We start from the raw sequence: 15969 nt of genomic DNA, 5'->3' as shown, positions 1-15969 counted from the left end.
CTGAGAAGGGAACTAGATGGCACCTCATGGCTTGACACTATTAGAACGCTTTGTGTGAGCTGGTTTCTAAAGCACGTTTACACGTCAACTGAGGATTGGCTGAACATGATTACGTAGCGAAGCAGCATGGTACGACACAAAGCAGCATCTCGTTCCCCTCTCAGGGAGCCAGTTTACATACATAACCTGAAGTGTTACCTTTCAAATGGAACTCAACGGCACATCATGGCTTGACGTGATTGAAACTTTAATATGAATGTCGTCACGCCACTGGACAATGCCTGCCCCACAAGGCTGTGTTTCTGCACAGACAGCTGTGAGCATGGGCTAATACCAGATCAACCTTGAAACCTTGGGGTTGAATCTGAATCCAAACTAAAGTACCTGATAAATGTGTGCGGAGAGGACCATCCTGCCACAACACAACACAAACATCCCGCAACACAAACATCTTACAAAAGTGAGATTCACCATGAGGTTCAGCATTTTTTCTGAAACTGACTCTAATGGCTCATATGGAGCTTCTGTTAACACTCCCAGGACCAATGCTAGGTCCCAGGACAAAATTCGTGACTTGCAAATAGGCCTCAGCCATCTGGAACCATTCAAGAACCGAGACCCCAGAGGATGCCTCCCAACAGAAAACCCCTTTTAAAGGTATGAGGCTAGCTGAGATGGCAGCCACATATACCTTTATTGTAGACTGGGTCAAACCCGTTGACAGACATTCTTGAAGGAACTCCAGCACTGAACCGACCAGGCAGTTGACTGGGTCCAATTGGTGCTGCTCGCACCATGATATGAAAAGTTTTCTGATTTCCGGCCTGGGGCGGTAGATTGTCCCTTGCACTTGAGACAGAAGATCTTTCTGAAGTGGAATCTGCCATGGAATGCCATCCAAGAGAAAAATCAGGTCAGAGAACCATACTTGGGCCGGCCAGAACTGAGGCACTATGAGAAAGTGGACTTGGTCTTGGCGCACCCTTGCTAGAACCCCCGGAAGCAGAGCCATCAAAGGAAAATGCCACGTCTGTACCATGACATCCAGCCCCAGAGGAGCTGGAGGGTTTGAGGGCGAACCTGAGGGGACAGTGGGTTGTCTCCTTGGAGGCAAACAGGTTCACTTCCACTCTGGCATACCTCTGGCATATGGACTCCATTACTTGTAAGTGGAGTCATCATTTCCCGGGCCTCAGCCCTTGTCTCGACAGGATATCTGCTTCAAAGTTTGCATGCATGCTTGAAAAGGGAATATAATTGCAGACCGCCCTTGTGATTTATGTAAGAGACTACAGATGTGTTGTCTGTGTGGTTTAACACATGATAGCCCCTTAGGAGAGGGATGAAGTGTTTCAAGTCCAAAAACACTGCCCTCTAGACTATTTATGCACCAATGAAGATTTAGGTCCCCCCAAATCCCACTGGCTGGACGACCATTGAGAACCGCACCCCATCCTGTGAGAGAGGCGTCCGTTGTTAAAGTCTTGTGACTGCAACAAACCCCAAGATCCTGGCTCTTGTTCAGGAACCGTGACTCCTTCCAAAGTCATAGAGCACGTAGCCCATGGTACGTGACCCTTGCAAGGGTCCCTTGAAGGCTCAGAGGATGAAATCCCCTGCTTTTGAGCCAGAACTGAAATGGTCTTATGTGCCTAGTAGAATGATGTTGGCCACTGCCGCCATGAGACGTAACAGGCTCTGAACTTGAAGAACTGAGTGCTCCTGACCTAGCTTGATATCTTTAAAAGCATTTAGAATCGATTTTACACATGCAGGAGACAGACTTGCCTGTATTGTGGTTAAGTCCCAAACCACCCCAAGGAAAGTGAATCTCTGAGCTGGAGAAAGCACACTTGGCGTTCAATTTCAACCCCAACTTTTTCAAGTGGGCGAGCACAACATGTCAATGTTGTGCCGTCAGCTCTTTCAATTGAGCCAGTATCAGCAAATTGTCTATTTAGTTCAGCACACGGATGCCTTGGAGTCTCAAAGGAGCCAGAGCGCCATCCATTCACTTGGTGAATGTGTATGGGGATAGAGCTAGGTCAAAGGGAAGAACTCAATACTGGTATGCTTCTTTTCTAAGCCCCCAAAGTGAATCTAAGAAACTTCCTGTGTTCTGGCAGAATCTCGATGTGAAAGTAGGCATCCTTTAGATTTATTATCACAAACCAGTCCTTGAACTGGATTTGCGACACAACTAACTTTAGGGTAAGCATCTTGAATCTGTATGTCCAGAGAGTACAGTTCAGGCACCTCAAATCTAGAATTGCATGCAACCCTCATCTTTTTTGAGCACAATAAAGTACCGGCTGAAGTCCCTCTCTGGAAGGGGTACACTTTCTATGGTCCCTTTTGCCAAGAGAGACTGTAGTTCTTGTTTGATGAAAACATTCCTGACTCCCGACGTACCACTGTAGCTACAACGCCATTGAATCGAGGTGGATGGAAGGCAAACCAAATCCTGTAAACTTTCCTGAGATATGTTTCAGCACCCACTGACATATGTTTGTTAGTAGCTGTCACACTGCCACAAACTGAGGGATAATTTTTATGATTAGGGATCATAACAGAGGGACAGAGGGATAATTTTTATGATAGCACTGGCCTGCTCGGTGCCCTGAATCAGCAAACTGGCAGGGACCAACTGTGTCAACTGTTTACCATCCTAGAAGATCCTGTCTCCCCCAGGATGGCTGTGCCTGAGTGTGCTTCCCGGTCCCCTTTGTGAGGGGAAATAGGGGCCGCCACGTTTTCATTCTGTTCTTCCCTCCTATCACTGGCCCTGGCCTGGAGTGGCTGGTGGATGGTGTCGACTCCTGGATATGGCGAGGGATTTATTCCCTGAACGTTGCTAGCAGTTTCCTAGACTCTTGGTATCTGTTGACGATGGTGTTGACAACATCACCGAACAGGGCAGAAGGCGAGATTAGGGTGTTCAGGAGAAAAGCCTTGTCTGTTTCCTTGATCCCCATGAGGTTTAGCCACAGATGTCGCTCCATAACAACCATAGCAGCCATTGAAGGGTCATCGGTGTGACCATCTGCTTAGTTGCACGGAGGGCAAGGTCTGTGGCCCTGCATAGCTCATTAACTGCATTCAGGGAAAATTCCTCTCCATAATCCAATTCTTAAAGCAGGTCTGCCTGGTAAGTCTGCAAAACTGCCATGGTGTGCAGGGACGCACCAGCCTGACCTGCTGCCACGTAAGCCATACCCACAAGGGCCGAAGTGACCCTGCAAGGCTTGGTGGGTAAGGCAGGTTTCCTCCACAATGATGCACTTGAGGGAGAGAGACAGCCTGCAAGTGTCTCGGCGCCTCCCGTATTCATGTCATGCATACCAACCACCATAGAATATGTTAAGGTGGCCTGCGTATACACTCATGCAGAGTACAGATTCCTCCAAGACCTAGATAAAGGAAATGCCTGTGAGGGTACTTATTTAAAGTATGACAAAAGATTATTAAAACATAATGATTTAAAATGTAAATATAATGTAAAATGTACTTACACAGTCAAAAAATATACTCGAAATACACTTAAATTACTTTTATTTAAAAAATACTTTTGTGGTATTGTGGTAATGTGGTATTTTTGAAAATTCATTGGTTTTTAATGTGACTGAGTATTGTCTGAAATGTTGATGTTCCAAGATGGCGGACGCGTTGGCGTATCTGGAGTAGTCTAATGTGGTATCTAGAATAGATATCTATGCATACAAAGTTTTGACTGGTCACTAACTTCCTACTACGAGCTTCATATTCACAATCAGTTTTAAAGGGCTTTTTCACCCAAAAATGAAAATCCTGTCATAATTTACTCACCCTCTTGTTGTTCCAAATGTATGACATTCTTTCCAGAGTGCTCTTTTCTACACAATGAAAATGATATGTAATTGTATAGTGATTTGATTAGATTACGATCCTTTATCTTATGATTGAGATGCATCATGAAATTTGAAACTGAGTCGCATTTCAATCAGATCGGATTCAGTTAGCTGTCAAACATAATGTAAAAGTAACTGGAGAGACAGTTTGCACTTTACCGATATTGCACTAAATGATACATCAGACTCGGCATTCACGTCTCAAAAATAGAATTTGGATAATTTGTGCTTGACTGAAAAAAGAAATTCATCCAGGTTTGGAGGGTTAGTAAATGATGACTGAATTTTCCTTTTTGAGTGCACTGTTCCTTTAAGTGATGAAGTGTGTGGGTAAGTACTGGAGAAGTGTGGCGAGACATCATGTTAACCCTTGCACTCTCTTTCAGTCTTGTGTAAACTCAAGATGAGAGCAGGGTATCAGCCTTTGTGACATGACACGTGCTCTTCACTTCCTGTCTCCTTGCGGAGCTGCTGGCTGGCAAACCCACCTGGTACAGACAGCTCTCACTGGCACTGGTCTGCATGGCCACGTCCAGAAATGCTGGCATTTCACTCTCGCACACAATTATCCCATCTGCATGGGGCTGTCCAGGAAATGCATCATTTTGGATGGGCGTTCACACTGACAGTGATTCACTACGTCCGCTGGAGGTTGCCAAATCACGGTAGTGTTAGTAGATGTTTCTACTCGACTGCAATGTGCGTCAACTGTAGGTGGATCATGTTTGATTTATTCCCTTTGATAGTCTGGTCGATGACTTGGCGCTTCAATTTTTAATCTGGAATATATATTTATATTATAGTTGTGCAACCCACATGCAGAAAAAAAGACATAAAACAGGAACTGATATCAGAGAACCCCTGCAGACCCTCATGACTGTGTGTCAATGAATACGTTTACATGTGCACCAATTAATCGCAGTGAGATGTTTACATGACACGAGCAAACCCCTTCACTCCCGGTTATGTGCAGATTTCATTATTCGGATTATTCGCTATTTCTTTTTTTTGCCATTTGCCACTTTAATCAGAGTGGAATATAGGCCTATGCCATTATAGTGTTTTACATGCCTGTTTATTGCAATTAAAAATGCCATTAATTGCATTGAGGGTTCATATAAACATACTCAATGTCATCATATCTAGTAAAATATCACATAATTTAACTCTTTATATTCATAATTTGGTAAGCTAATGTAATAAAATGGCATATGCCAGTAAAAAAAAAAAAAGATTATTGCAATGTGTGCTCTCTCACATGTATTCAAAATGCACTTTGGTAACACTTTATAATAAGGTTATTAACATTATCATTTGCTCATATGAAAAGTTAATAAAAATACAAATGTTCATCGTTAGTTCAAGTTAACTAATGTAGTGTCACCATTACTTTTTGCTGGATGGCTAGAGCACATGACATTTTAGAGTGACTCAATTTAAAACTAAATAAATAAATAAAAATTGTATTGAACAACATTTAAAGGTTTTTCTTACTATATAAAACCAACATAGATACAAAGTGTACATTTCTACTACATTTTTAATAAGTTTTTTTTTTTTTTTTTTTTATCTTGGACATGCTGATTTGTCACATGATTGTCACCTCAAATCTCCAACTCTAACTGGTTGCTTGGTCCCTGCGATGTGCTGTCAGTGTAAACGCCCTGAAGACCGACACCTCTTCAGTTCCTCTTCATGAACACTGAGTGTGTCTGTTCTTCTTGAAGCAGTGCATTTCCACTGAATTAGTCCATTGCCAGCCTTTCGCTCTTTATGTCCTTGTCCGCTGACATGAGGCTTGTTCTCTGTAACGCACATTGTTCTGCTTCAGTTCCACAATGTGTAAACTGAATACAAATTTACTACCCAAGCAACACATTTCAGTGACCATGTGCAGTTAAACTATATAATTGGATTATTCTTATTTGGATACTGTGGAGCTGAAACAGAGTCAAATTTCTATCTCAAAAACATCAGTGTTTTGTTTCCCAATAACTTTTTTCTTCTTTCCTCTTCTTCCAAACAACAAGAAACGTCAAACGGAAGGGATATGATCCAAGTGCTTCTGCCATCTAGAAGGAACGCTCCAATCTCCGGAGCTTCTGTATTCTGGCATTAGTTATACTTGAAAATATTATACATAATAGTGAATAATTCAACCAACAATACCTTAGTTGTGTAGCTCCACCCCCTTTTATAAGCTCCACCCTCTCTCTCAGAGCCAATTTATTGACATATACCCCCCTCTCCCCCAACAGCCAATCAGATCATTTTTACATTACAGAAGCATGACAACGGCCTGGCCTTGGCACCTCTTTGAAGGTTTTGCATGGCTAATGCCCATATTCAGCAGAATACAACATAACAACCTTTGAAGAACATAATTGTTTTCAACACGATCTCAGACCCCCATAATTTTGATTGTTTAATCGACAGAAGTAATTGATAGCTGCATGGCTTAGTCTTAGAGAGACATGTTGAGTAGAATTATGGGATGGACTTGATTCTACATATAAATGGCCAGATAAATCTATAGGAATAGTTCATAGAAAAGTAAAAATTCTGTCATTATTTAGTCACCTTCATGTTGTTCCAAAACTGTGTGCCTTTCTATCTTCAGTGTGGCACTAAAGAAGATGTCAAGCAGAATATATTGGCAACTCTTTGTATACTGTGAAAGTGAATGGCAACAAGCTCTAGTAAGGTTAAAATAGCACAGTGAAAGTACCATAGTACACTCTGGCACAAGGCACAGCAGAACTACACGTTTACATTGAAGACACCGGACAGACAAAGAACTGAACGGAACGGAGGGTTTAAGTACATAGACCAAACGATGGAGCGAGAGACATAAGAGTAGATGATGACAGAATTTTAATTTTTGGGTGAATTATCCCTTTAAGATGAATAACATAATTTTTTTAAATATCTTTCTAATTCATTATTATTATTATTTATTTTTTTTAATTTACGGAGCACGTTTAGTGCCCATTTTTAGGAATGTTCATGACTAAATTGTTATACTTTTTTTTGTAAACATTAATATGTTAATATAAGTGAAGGTTGATTTCAGATAAATCCTGTACATTTAATAGTGTGTGTATGTTGTAAGTTGTCTGTTATTGTTGGTCTTTTGCTCTGATATGGGGCTGTGCAGCTGAATGTAAGTGATCTATAGATGCTGTACGTCACCATCCACTTTGAATGAGGAGGTGATTCTAAGCCAAAGATCTAATGGAAAAAAAGTGAGTTTCCAATGTAATACACAGCACTTTATAGTGATGTTTTTCCCTCTGCTGGGGCGAGGTATTATTATGGTAACTGATCACCTGAAATTAGGGATGCACCGATACGATACCAGTATCGATACAGCGCTCGTGTACTCGTATACTCATAAAAATGCTCCGACACCACGCATCGTGTGTACAGTGTTTGTGTCCAGACAAAGAAACACTGACAACAGAGATGGGGATAAAAGAGAAGGCTGTCTATAAAGTAAATGTATCTAATTAGTGAAATATTAAACAAAATATAGAAATGCCTCTATAGCTGTGATGCACGAGTTGATAAGCGAAAAACGCGCAGTGGATTGAGCGTGCAGCGGCTTGTCGAGCTCATCCCTTTTTCAGACATCAGTGGAAAGTTTGTGATTTGGTTGAATATGGTGAAGAAAGGAGAGAGAGAGAGAGCACTTCTGTTGCATGCTCTTGGTTGCTGATCATTCACTCAGCACACATGCATCATTTGGATTAAAACTAAATCGTATATGTAAGTAAAACATGAACTGTTGAACATGAACGAGTGGTTCCCTACATAGAGTGGTGTAGGTATGACATCACTTTGTAGGCCAAAACACGGTTAGCATTTTAGCACTTCCGGTTCCATCGTCCCGAAGTCATTAAGTTTTTTGAATGGGGTGTTTGGTTAAATGGCTAAAAATGATTTTAGTTAAATGGCTAAAATAAGGTCATCTTGTCCGAAGACACAGGCGTGGGGCCGGCCATCTGCGACCATCTTGGCTGAGGGGTCACGGGATGGAGTTTATGTGTGTGCTACCCACATACACAAAATAGCCGTGGCCATGATGATCAGCGCTGTATCGGACTCAGGCACGGCGGCCATCTTGTTCGAGGACTCTGGAATAGAGTTCTCAACGGGCCTGAAAATAACAACCCAACCCGACCCGGCCCGTGGCTTTTAAAGCCCGGACCCGATGTAACCCGACACATCAACATGAATTATCTGCCCGAACCCGGCCCGCGGCCTGACGCCGCGTCGGATTTTTTTTTTCTCATACACGTATTATCATGACCAGCAGACGGAAATTCAAATCAACCTTTAATGTTCATGCCTTTTAACAATACAAACAACTGAAACAATAAACTTTAAATATATAAATAGGCTGTAGTAGCGACGGTGAATTCACCTGAGGCAAGTTTACTTTTTACCAACTCCATCTTCTTCTCCAGGCTAAAGGCGTGCACGCAGCGGCGTCAGGTCTGCCCCCGCCCCTCTCCGTGATGCGCTTGCACGCAGCAGCCAGACTTTCTTTACGGTGAACAGTAGCGATGATTAATAAATGTTTTTGTTTTTTTTTCACTGACTGGAAAAGATTAAGCCCGAGGTCCGACCCGACCCGTGTCATTTGATTATATTTTCGACCCGAACCCGCGGGTCCCGTCGGGTTTGTCGGGCCGACCCGACCCGACCCGTTGAGAACTCTACTCTGGAAGGGCAGCCATGACAAGCAGAGGCTCTGGAAGGGTGACCTTGACGTGAAGAAGCTCAGGCTAGGTAGGCATGACATGAAGAGACTTGGACTTGGCAGACACGACGTGGAGAGGCTCTGGTGTGGGAACCAAAGGACAGGGATGTACATAAAACACAGGACTAGCAATCATCAGACTTGGGCATGCTGGTGACTGTGAAGAACGTTTAGGGGAAGCGTCCTTCTCAACCTCCCTGACTGTGAAGGAGGACCCAGTCAACTGCAGTGCATAATCTAGAATCTGAATGAGTGAGCCTCAAGGACCATCACGGATGAGAGTTGATTGATAATATTCATTTAGTCCATAACAGAAAAAAAAATCTATGAGAGCATAGTCTGGGAGGCTAGAAAAATTGGAAATGTTCAAGAAGCCCTGGATATGGTCCTCGAGTGGTCGATTACCTTGATGTAGGCGGATGATCTGAACTGCTGGATCTATAGGGACTAGGTCTTCTTTAACAAAACTGCTCCGAGACTCGAAGGTTCAGGATCCAAACGCAGTATTTATTGAACAGGGTAATCCAAAAACGTAATCCAGATAACATACAAGTGGTCATAAACACAAAGTAAGCAGTTCAAACAAACAAACAAACAAAAAAGGCAGAAAGGGGAATCCAAGAAATGGGCAAAGTAAAAAAAACAAGAACACAGGGAGAACAGAGAATGCTCAGAATTGCAGTAGAGACACTAAACAACTAACAAGACTTTGCAGGGAATGAATGTGAAAACCAGGCTTATATGGGGTGAGCTAAACAAGGTAAAGAGTGCCCTCTGATGGTTATCCCGGGCACTCTCACTGGTGATCATTACACCAACAGGGGGTCTCGGCCCACAAGGGGGCCTCAGCGAGCTCTGTGGGGGGTCGCATCATATTTTTGAGTAGTGATCATTAAAGCTGCAGTCTGTAACTTTTTTTGTGTTAAAAATTTACATAATGAGCAAGTATATCATGAATCCATTTTCCAAACTAATTTAGCCCTAAATTAATTTAGGAGCCCTAAAATATTTTCTTGGGAAAAACGGGGTCTCAGACAATAAAAGGTTGGAAACCACTGTCGCATCGGACTCGTTCTGGGGAAAAATGGTATCGGTGCATCCAGGGGCGTTGCTAGACATAAAGCTCTACTGGGGCACAGGTCCCCCATTATTTGTCTGAGATAGCAAAAGTGGCTTACCGATAGGTCAATTAAATTTAAATTTCATATCCGAAAGAATGATTCATTGTAATCACAAACAATCAAAGACAGTAGTACAGAACACAACATTGTGTGTATTTTCTGTGCTAAACAGTGCTGCAGGCAGGGGCGTTTGTTTCAAAAACACCAGGCTAGGTAGTTGGGTAACTTAGGGGGGTTCGGGGGCATGCTCCCCCGTGAAAATTTGGATTTCTCAGACCTACAAATGTGTATTTTAAGGTGTTTGAAAGCCACAAAACTGGATAACAATAGCTTTAAAAGCATGTTAAGGCTGATTTATACTTCTGCGTCGGATCTACGCCGGAGCCTCTACGCTGTAGGCAACGTGTTGGTTTTCATTTATACTTCTGCGTCGTTGTCCGCGTTGACGTGCGCAGAGGGAGCATGTGAAACCCGAAGGGAGCGGTCCTAGCAGACCAATCACAGCGCTTGCGTCCGCGTAGAGTTGACGCGTTGTTACATTTTTGGAGAGGTGCACGTCAGGGTACGCCGAAGGGTACGCGCGCTACACACAGCCTACGACATAGCTACGGCGTAAGTTCGACGCAGAAGTATAAATTGGCGGCTTCACTTTTCTTCAATGGAAGAGAGTAAGGGGCGTCGTCCGTCTTCTTTTACAGTCTGATCGGAACAAAATACGGGACTTATTCCGCCATAATGCACGTTGCACTTTCTCTCATTCATAGTAGGCTAATGCGAGACTAGTGCACTCTTTTTTTGTATAAAAGTTTTTTTTCCTATAAGTGCAATTCCATTTCTTGGCAGAGGTTTTTCATATGGGTTTTTCTGAGGCTTGATGCTTTTACATCTGATGTCTGATGATGTAAATTGTTTATCAAGTATTACCTCCCTCAAACTCATCATCTCTCCTTTCTGCTTCCCTGTCCCTGCTTCGTACAAAACAAAAATCTGATGTCCATCTACAGAAGCCAATAATGAATAAAAATAAGATTATTTGTATTATTTACAAACTTTTGTTTCGTCATGTTTTCATAGCCTACATAGCGTGCCAACACCTGACCGGACTTCAGTGTGTTCAAATATGTGCGCGCTGCACTGCAGTTGCTAGGAAACAGACGCGCGCGGACATGGATTTCTGTCGCGCAGTTCAGTTTCTGTTTTCGGTTAAACTGCGTTGCTTTTACAAGCGTTGATTGTTTATTACTGCGTTGCAAATAGATCATTTCTATTACCCTATAATATCATTTCTATTAAATACACTGACAAATAAAATAAATTGTTAAACTCAAACTTCAGATTTACTGGGGCACAGCAGATTTATACTGGGGCACGTGCCCCAGTAAAAGGTGTCTAGCGACGCCCCTGGGTGCATCCCTACCTGAAATACATGCAATAACCCTGATCAGTCCTTTAAATATACCTTGTTACATCTGCTTAACGTAATTGTAATTGTACACCCAATCTGTTGGTCAAGACATTATTCAGACCTTATTATATGGCCTTTCTCGTCCATCTCCCTCAGCTGTCAGTGCTGCTAACCCTACTGGAAATGATTGCTTTGCTGCATGAATTCACTATAGTGGGCATATTACTCCGTAAGTATGAAGTACGAGTGCCCAACCCCATAGGAATATGTATATTAAATACAGAAACTGTGCTGTGCTGTTTGTGCATGTCAGCTACAAAACTTTTATTTACTGTACTATGCAAAATAATTTGATGCACAGAGTGAAGGGTTAAAACAGTAAAATACCACATTGAAGTATCAGTTGACCCTGTTTTTTTTTTTGCCATGATATGATAGTTATGCTGAGCTTTACATATCAGGAAAAATAACATCTTTATTGCTCATTATCCTTTAATAAAAATGAATGAATGTATTTCCTTCTGTTAATAAAAAATACTTCCCAGGTACTTTTTCACATTTGAGGTTTCAGGTGCAATTTCGGACACTTGCCTTTTATATTTTCTCTGTTTTTCATCATCTCTGTTCATTAGCCTAAATGTTCCTCCATTTACCTGCTGCTGTTACTCTGAACTACAGTATAGAGAAAGTCATTAAAATAAACAATAAAATCAACAGTATTTTATACCTCTGCCTGTGGTTTCTCATGTTTATTTAATCTGTGATATTTTCCATGGTTTCCACAATTCCACCATTTAAAATGGTGAGCTGTAAATAATCCATCATTGGTTTATGATTTACATAGGCATAAGGAATAACAGTAAACATGTTTTGTTCCAGATGAGCCAATCTTAAGGTATTTTCTTAAGGTAATTAAATATTACTCTGAGATTCTCCGAAACAAATGGCATTTCAGCCCGCCAAAACGGACGGGGTTGACTGTCTAAGTCGGCGCTGAATGACATATTGTCAGAATCTTTCGTCTGAGGAGGGGTAGCATCAACTCGTGTGCAAGCATAGTAGCATGGCCAACACATTCTCACTCGCAACTCGTCACATATGGAGGCTTGGTCAGGACCCCTTGGCATCACTTTTTTATGGGTACACCTTTGGCGTAATTTTTCAACATGCAGGGTTTAACAACGCTCAACTGCAGGTCAAACAGCATTCAGAGGCGAGTTTAACAACGCTCAACTGCAGGTCAAACAGCATTCAGAGGCGAGTTTAACAACGCTCAACTGCAGGTCAAACAGCATTCAGAAGTGAGTTTAACAACGCTCAACTGCAGGTCAAACAGCATTAAGAGGTGAGTTTAACCACGCTCCTGTAACCCGCACAAGGTTACTAGAGTGCAACCCTCTACTCTGCCAGAGGGTGGCGCGTACACCCCGGGGAATTTTTAAAAAAAAACAACACACCTTTCCTCCGGTGCAGACGTTGCCAGAAAGCATCAAGGACTGGTTGAAAGCTGTGAGAGAGAGTTAAGGCGCATGACTCTGGGAGCTCCTCAAGATACCTCCGATTGGTTTTTAGAGAGGGATAGATCATCTGAATCTGACCCTGACGGTCAGTGGCGAGCCAACCGCAGAAGTCAGTGAAGGAAGGAAGCCGGCTTATAGGCAGGGAATGTAAATAACTGTCTTTAATTTTGTATAATACATTTCTCAAACTTACCTGTTTTGTGTTGTCTGTTCTCTGCTGACCTTTTACTACTTCAGGCTCCGTAGTCGTACCTAGAGTTTCTGATATTAGCCCAGCTTTAATTCATAGCTAATTAAATTAGTTATCAGTTACACTTACCTGACGCGGGTAACACTCCAAGCCACGTGCAAGTAAGCAGTTTAAGCAATACCTTGTCATAGGTAAGTGACACTGCTTTAACTAGAGGTGATGCATGCTGGATATTTTATTTTTATCGGAGGTTGGTTTATATTGATAAAGAATGATATGACAATAAAGAATCAGTCTGAATATATAATATGCTATGATTGTGTTCAATTAATTCATGTTTTTTTAAATGTATTTATATTTATTAAATCCTCTAAATTAATAACGCTGACATCATTGTATTAGGCGATCCCAAGGTCCATTGCAATTCTCCACTCGGTAAGTAGAAGAGTTAATTAATAGAGATGGAGACAATTCTTAAATTTACACATCAAAAGCTGTTGAATCAGCACAGGAGGTTGTGTTTAGAAACTTTAGACATGTAAGGTGGCAATTTCTTATGACTAAATGATAGAAGACATTATAGAAAATATAGCTGGCTGCACCAAATGTGCAGGCTAGCGAAGTTAGCTAATTCAATTCAAGTTCATTTTTGTTGCATGTAATCATCCAAGGTACAATCATAGGGGAATGTAAGATTTTCATTTTTACATTAACTCACAACTACTATTAAGCCACTTCAGCCAACATTATAAATGTTCAGATGAAGAACAGTGTTGCCAGATTGGTTTGTTTTCCAGCCCAGTAATTGTTAAAAATCCAAGCAAAATTATTATAATAAATGCCCAAACTGTTACGGCTCGACCAGATCTACAGACTCCATCCACTAGTTCACTCTCCCCTGATTACTAATCACCACACCTGTACCTCGTCACCTGTTCACTATATACATTCACTTGTCTGATCTTGTCTTTCCATGGACACACAGACTATACCTCGATCCTTACCTGTTATCCTCGTCTTCCGATCCCGTTCCACGAACCTGCTCTGATCGTCAGTGTCAGTGACTCTGTTCCACGTCTGCCATCAGCCTCGTTCCGTTCTCTACCTGTGAAGGACAATACTGTTATTCATCAGCTAAGTTCCATTCAACTATCTTCATTGTGTTCAACTCACCTTTTACATCTGCTGGTTTCCGTGCTTCTGTTCATAATAAACTTCAGTTACATTATACTCACCTGTCTGCTTCATCACTCTCCGTGACACAAACATTATCTATGATAAACAATATCAATTAATTCATAACAAAAACATTATTGTGGCTCATCACAAATTTTCAATATTAAATAATAAATAAATTGAGTTTAATTTGTTACATTTACATTTACATTTAGTCATTTAGCAGACGCTTTTATCCAAAGCGACTTACAAATTAGGACTAAATAAAGCGAGTCATCATGAAGAGGCAAAAACAACAACAACGCAAGAAGTGCTCAGAATACAAAGTTCAGGCATTATTCAGAGTAGCATAAGTCTGATAAGTGATGTTTCAAAGGAATTTTTTTTTTTTTTTAATGAGGTTAAGTGCTCACGGAAGAGATGGGTTTTCAGCTGTTTTTTGAATGTTGCCAGTGATTCTGCATTCCGGATGAGGCCGGGGAGAGCGTTCCACCAGCATGGAGCTGTGAATTTGTTCTTTCAGAGGCTAAATAGGAGTCTACGTTGAACAGTGCACCTGTAAAATGATTTACCCTTTCTGTCCTTTGCCTTAAAATAACAAAATTCCACCTGCCCAAGTCTATTTTATCACACATAGTGTTAACCAAAACCAACTATTTGCTATTCGAATCAACAATGGAGTTTAAAGAATACGATCGATGGACCGAGAACGAAGTTCAGGCTTTATTTGTTACGTAAAGTATACGCAGATGCAAGATGCAAGTAAAAGATTCCTTTATTGGAAAATAGCAACTCAAAGTCCAACACCGCTGACAGCAGGAGAGTGGTGACGCAGGGACTTCGATGGGCAACCCCGGAATGATGAGTGTTGATCAGAGTGTAGAATCCACGAAGGAACTAGAAACAGGAATCCAGCCCGGCACGTAGTACTCAAAAGCAGACGAGAGAGCACACAAGGAGAACAGGAAACCGGTAACGACACGGGGAAGCTCCAACAACAATCTGACAAACACGAGACGAAAGACAAGGCGTTAAATAGGCTGGCTGATGGAATGCAGCTGGTGCTGATGAGGGAATCAGGTAATCAGTGTAACGCCCACATGAAACACTCAGTACGAACACCACACACACACACACACACACACACACACAAGACGAGAGAGAGACAGTGGATCTAACAACCATGACATTATTAAGCTTTTATATGTGAAGGATGAAATCCAGTGGGAAATGTAAAGTCGCATGCAGGCCTACGTCACCAGACTAATTTCCTAAACTTCACGGTACTTTAGACCCCGATGGAAATGCAGACAGCAACAGGTCTGGAGGAAAAAAAAAGTTCCCGGGACAAATTGGTCCGGGTATTTTCGGTGGAAACCAGGCTATTCAGAACACTGAAAAAAACAGGCCTTCTTCCTTAAATAAAGGTAGATGTCATGAAGTTTAACCTGAGATGTCCACAAATATACATAAATATAATTGAGTGATGATTGAGCATTATTGAAGACAAATGAAAGCTCTAGCGTAAGTTCTGCCAGGAAGACTCAATTGTTACGTCACTTATTACCTTCATATCTAATCATGTTCTAATATGTAGCAACAATGACATCTGCTTTTCGCATTAAGTGGATCATGTGATGGCAAAACACATCGTCTTTGTCCTTGCTGGTTAATAATTGCCCCACGAGGACCAATTTACCAGCACCCATGTGACTCATATCCCCCAACTTTACAGCCTCATGACATTCCGCACACACACACAAACACCCTTTTGTGTATAACGGAGAATAAGAGAAATATCTTTTATTTTATTTTATAATGTGTGTACATTCCTATATGCACGTGTGATAGAGGTTTGGTTTGCTAGAGTGTAGTTTTGAATTCTAAATGTTCATTGAAGGGAAT

The sequence above is a fragment of the Rutilus rutilus genome (assembly GCF_951802725.1).
Source record: "Rutilus rutilus genome assembly, chromosome: 10".
NCBI lineage: Eukaryota > Metazoa > Chordata > Actinopteri > Cypriniformes > Leuciscidae > Rutilus > Rutilus rutilus.
Note: the sequence above shows the minus strand (reverse complement) of the source record.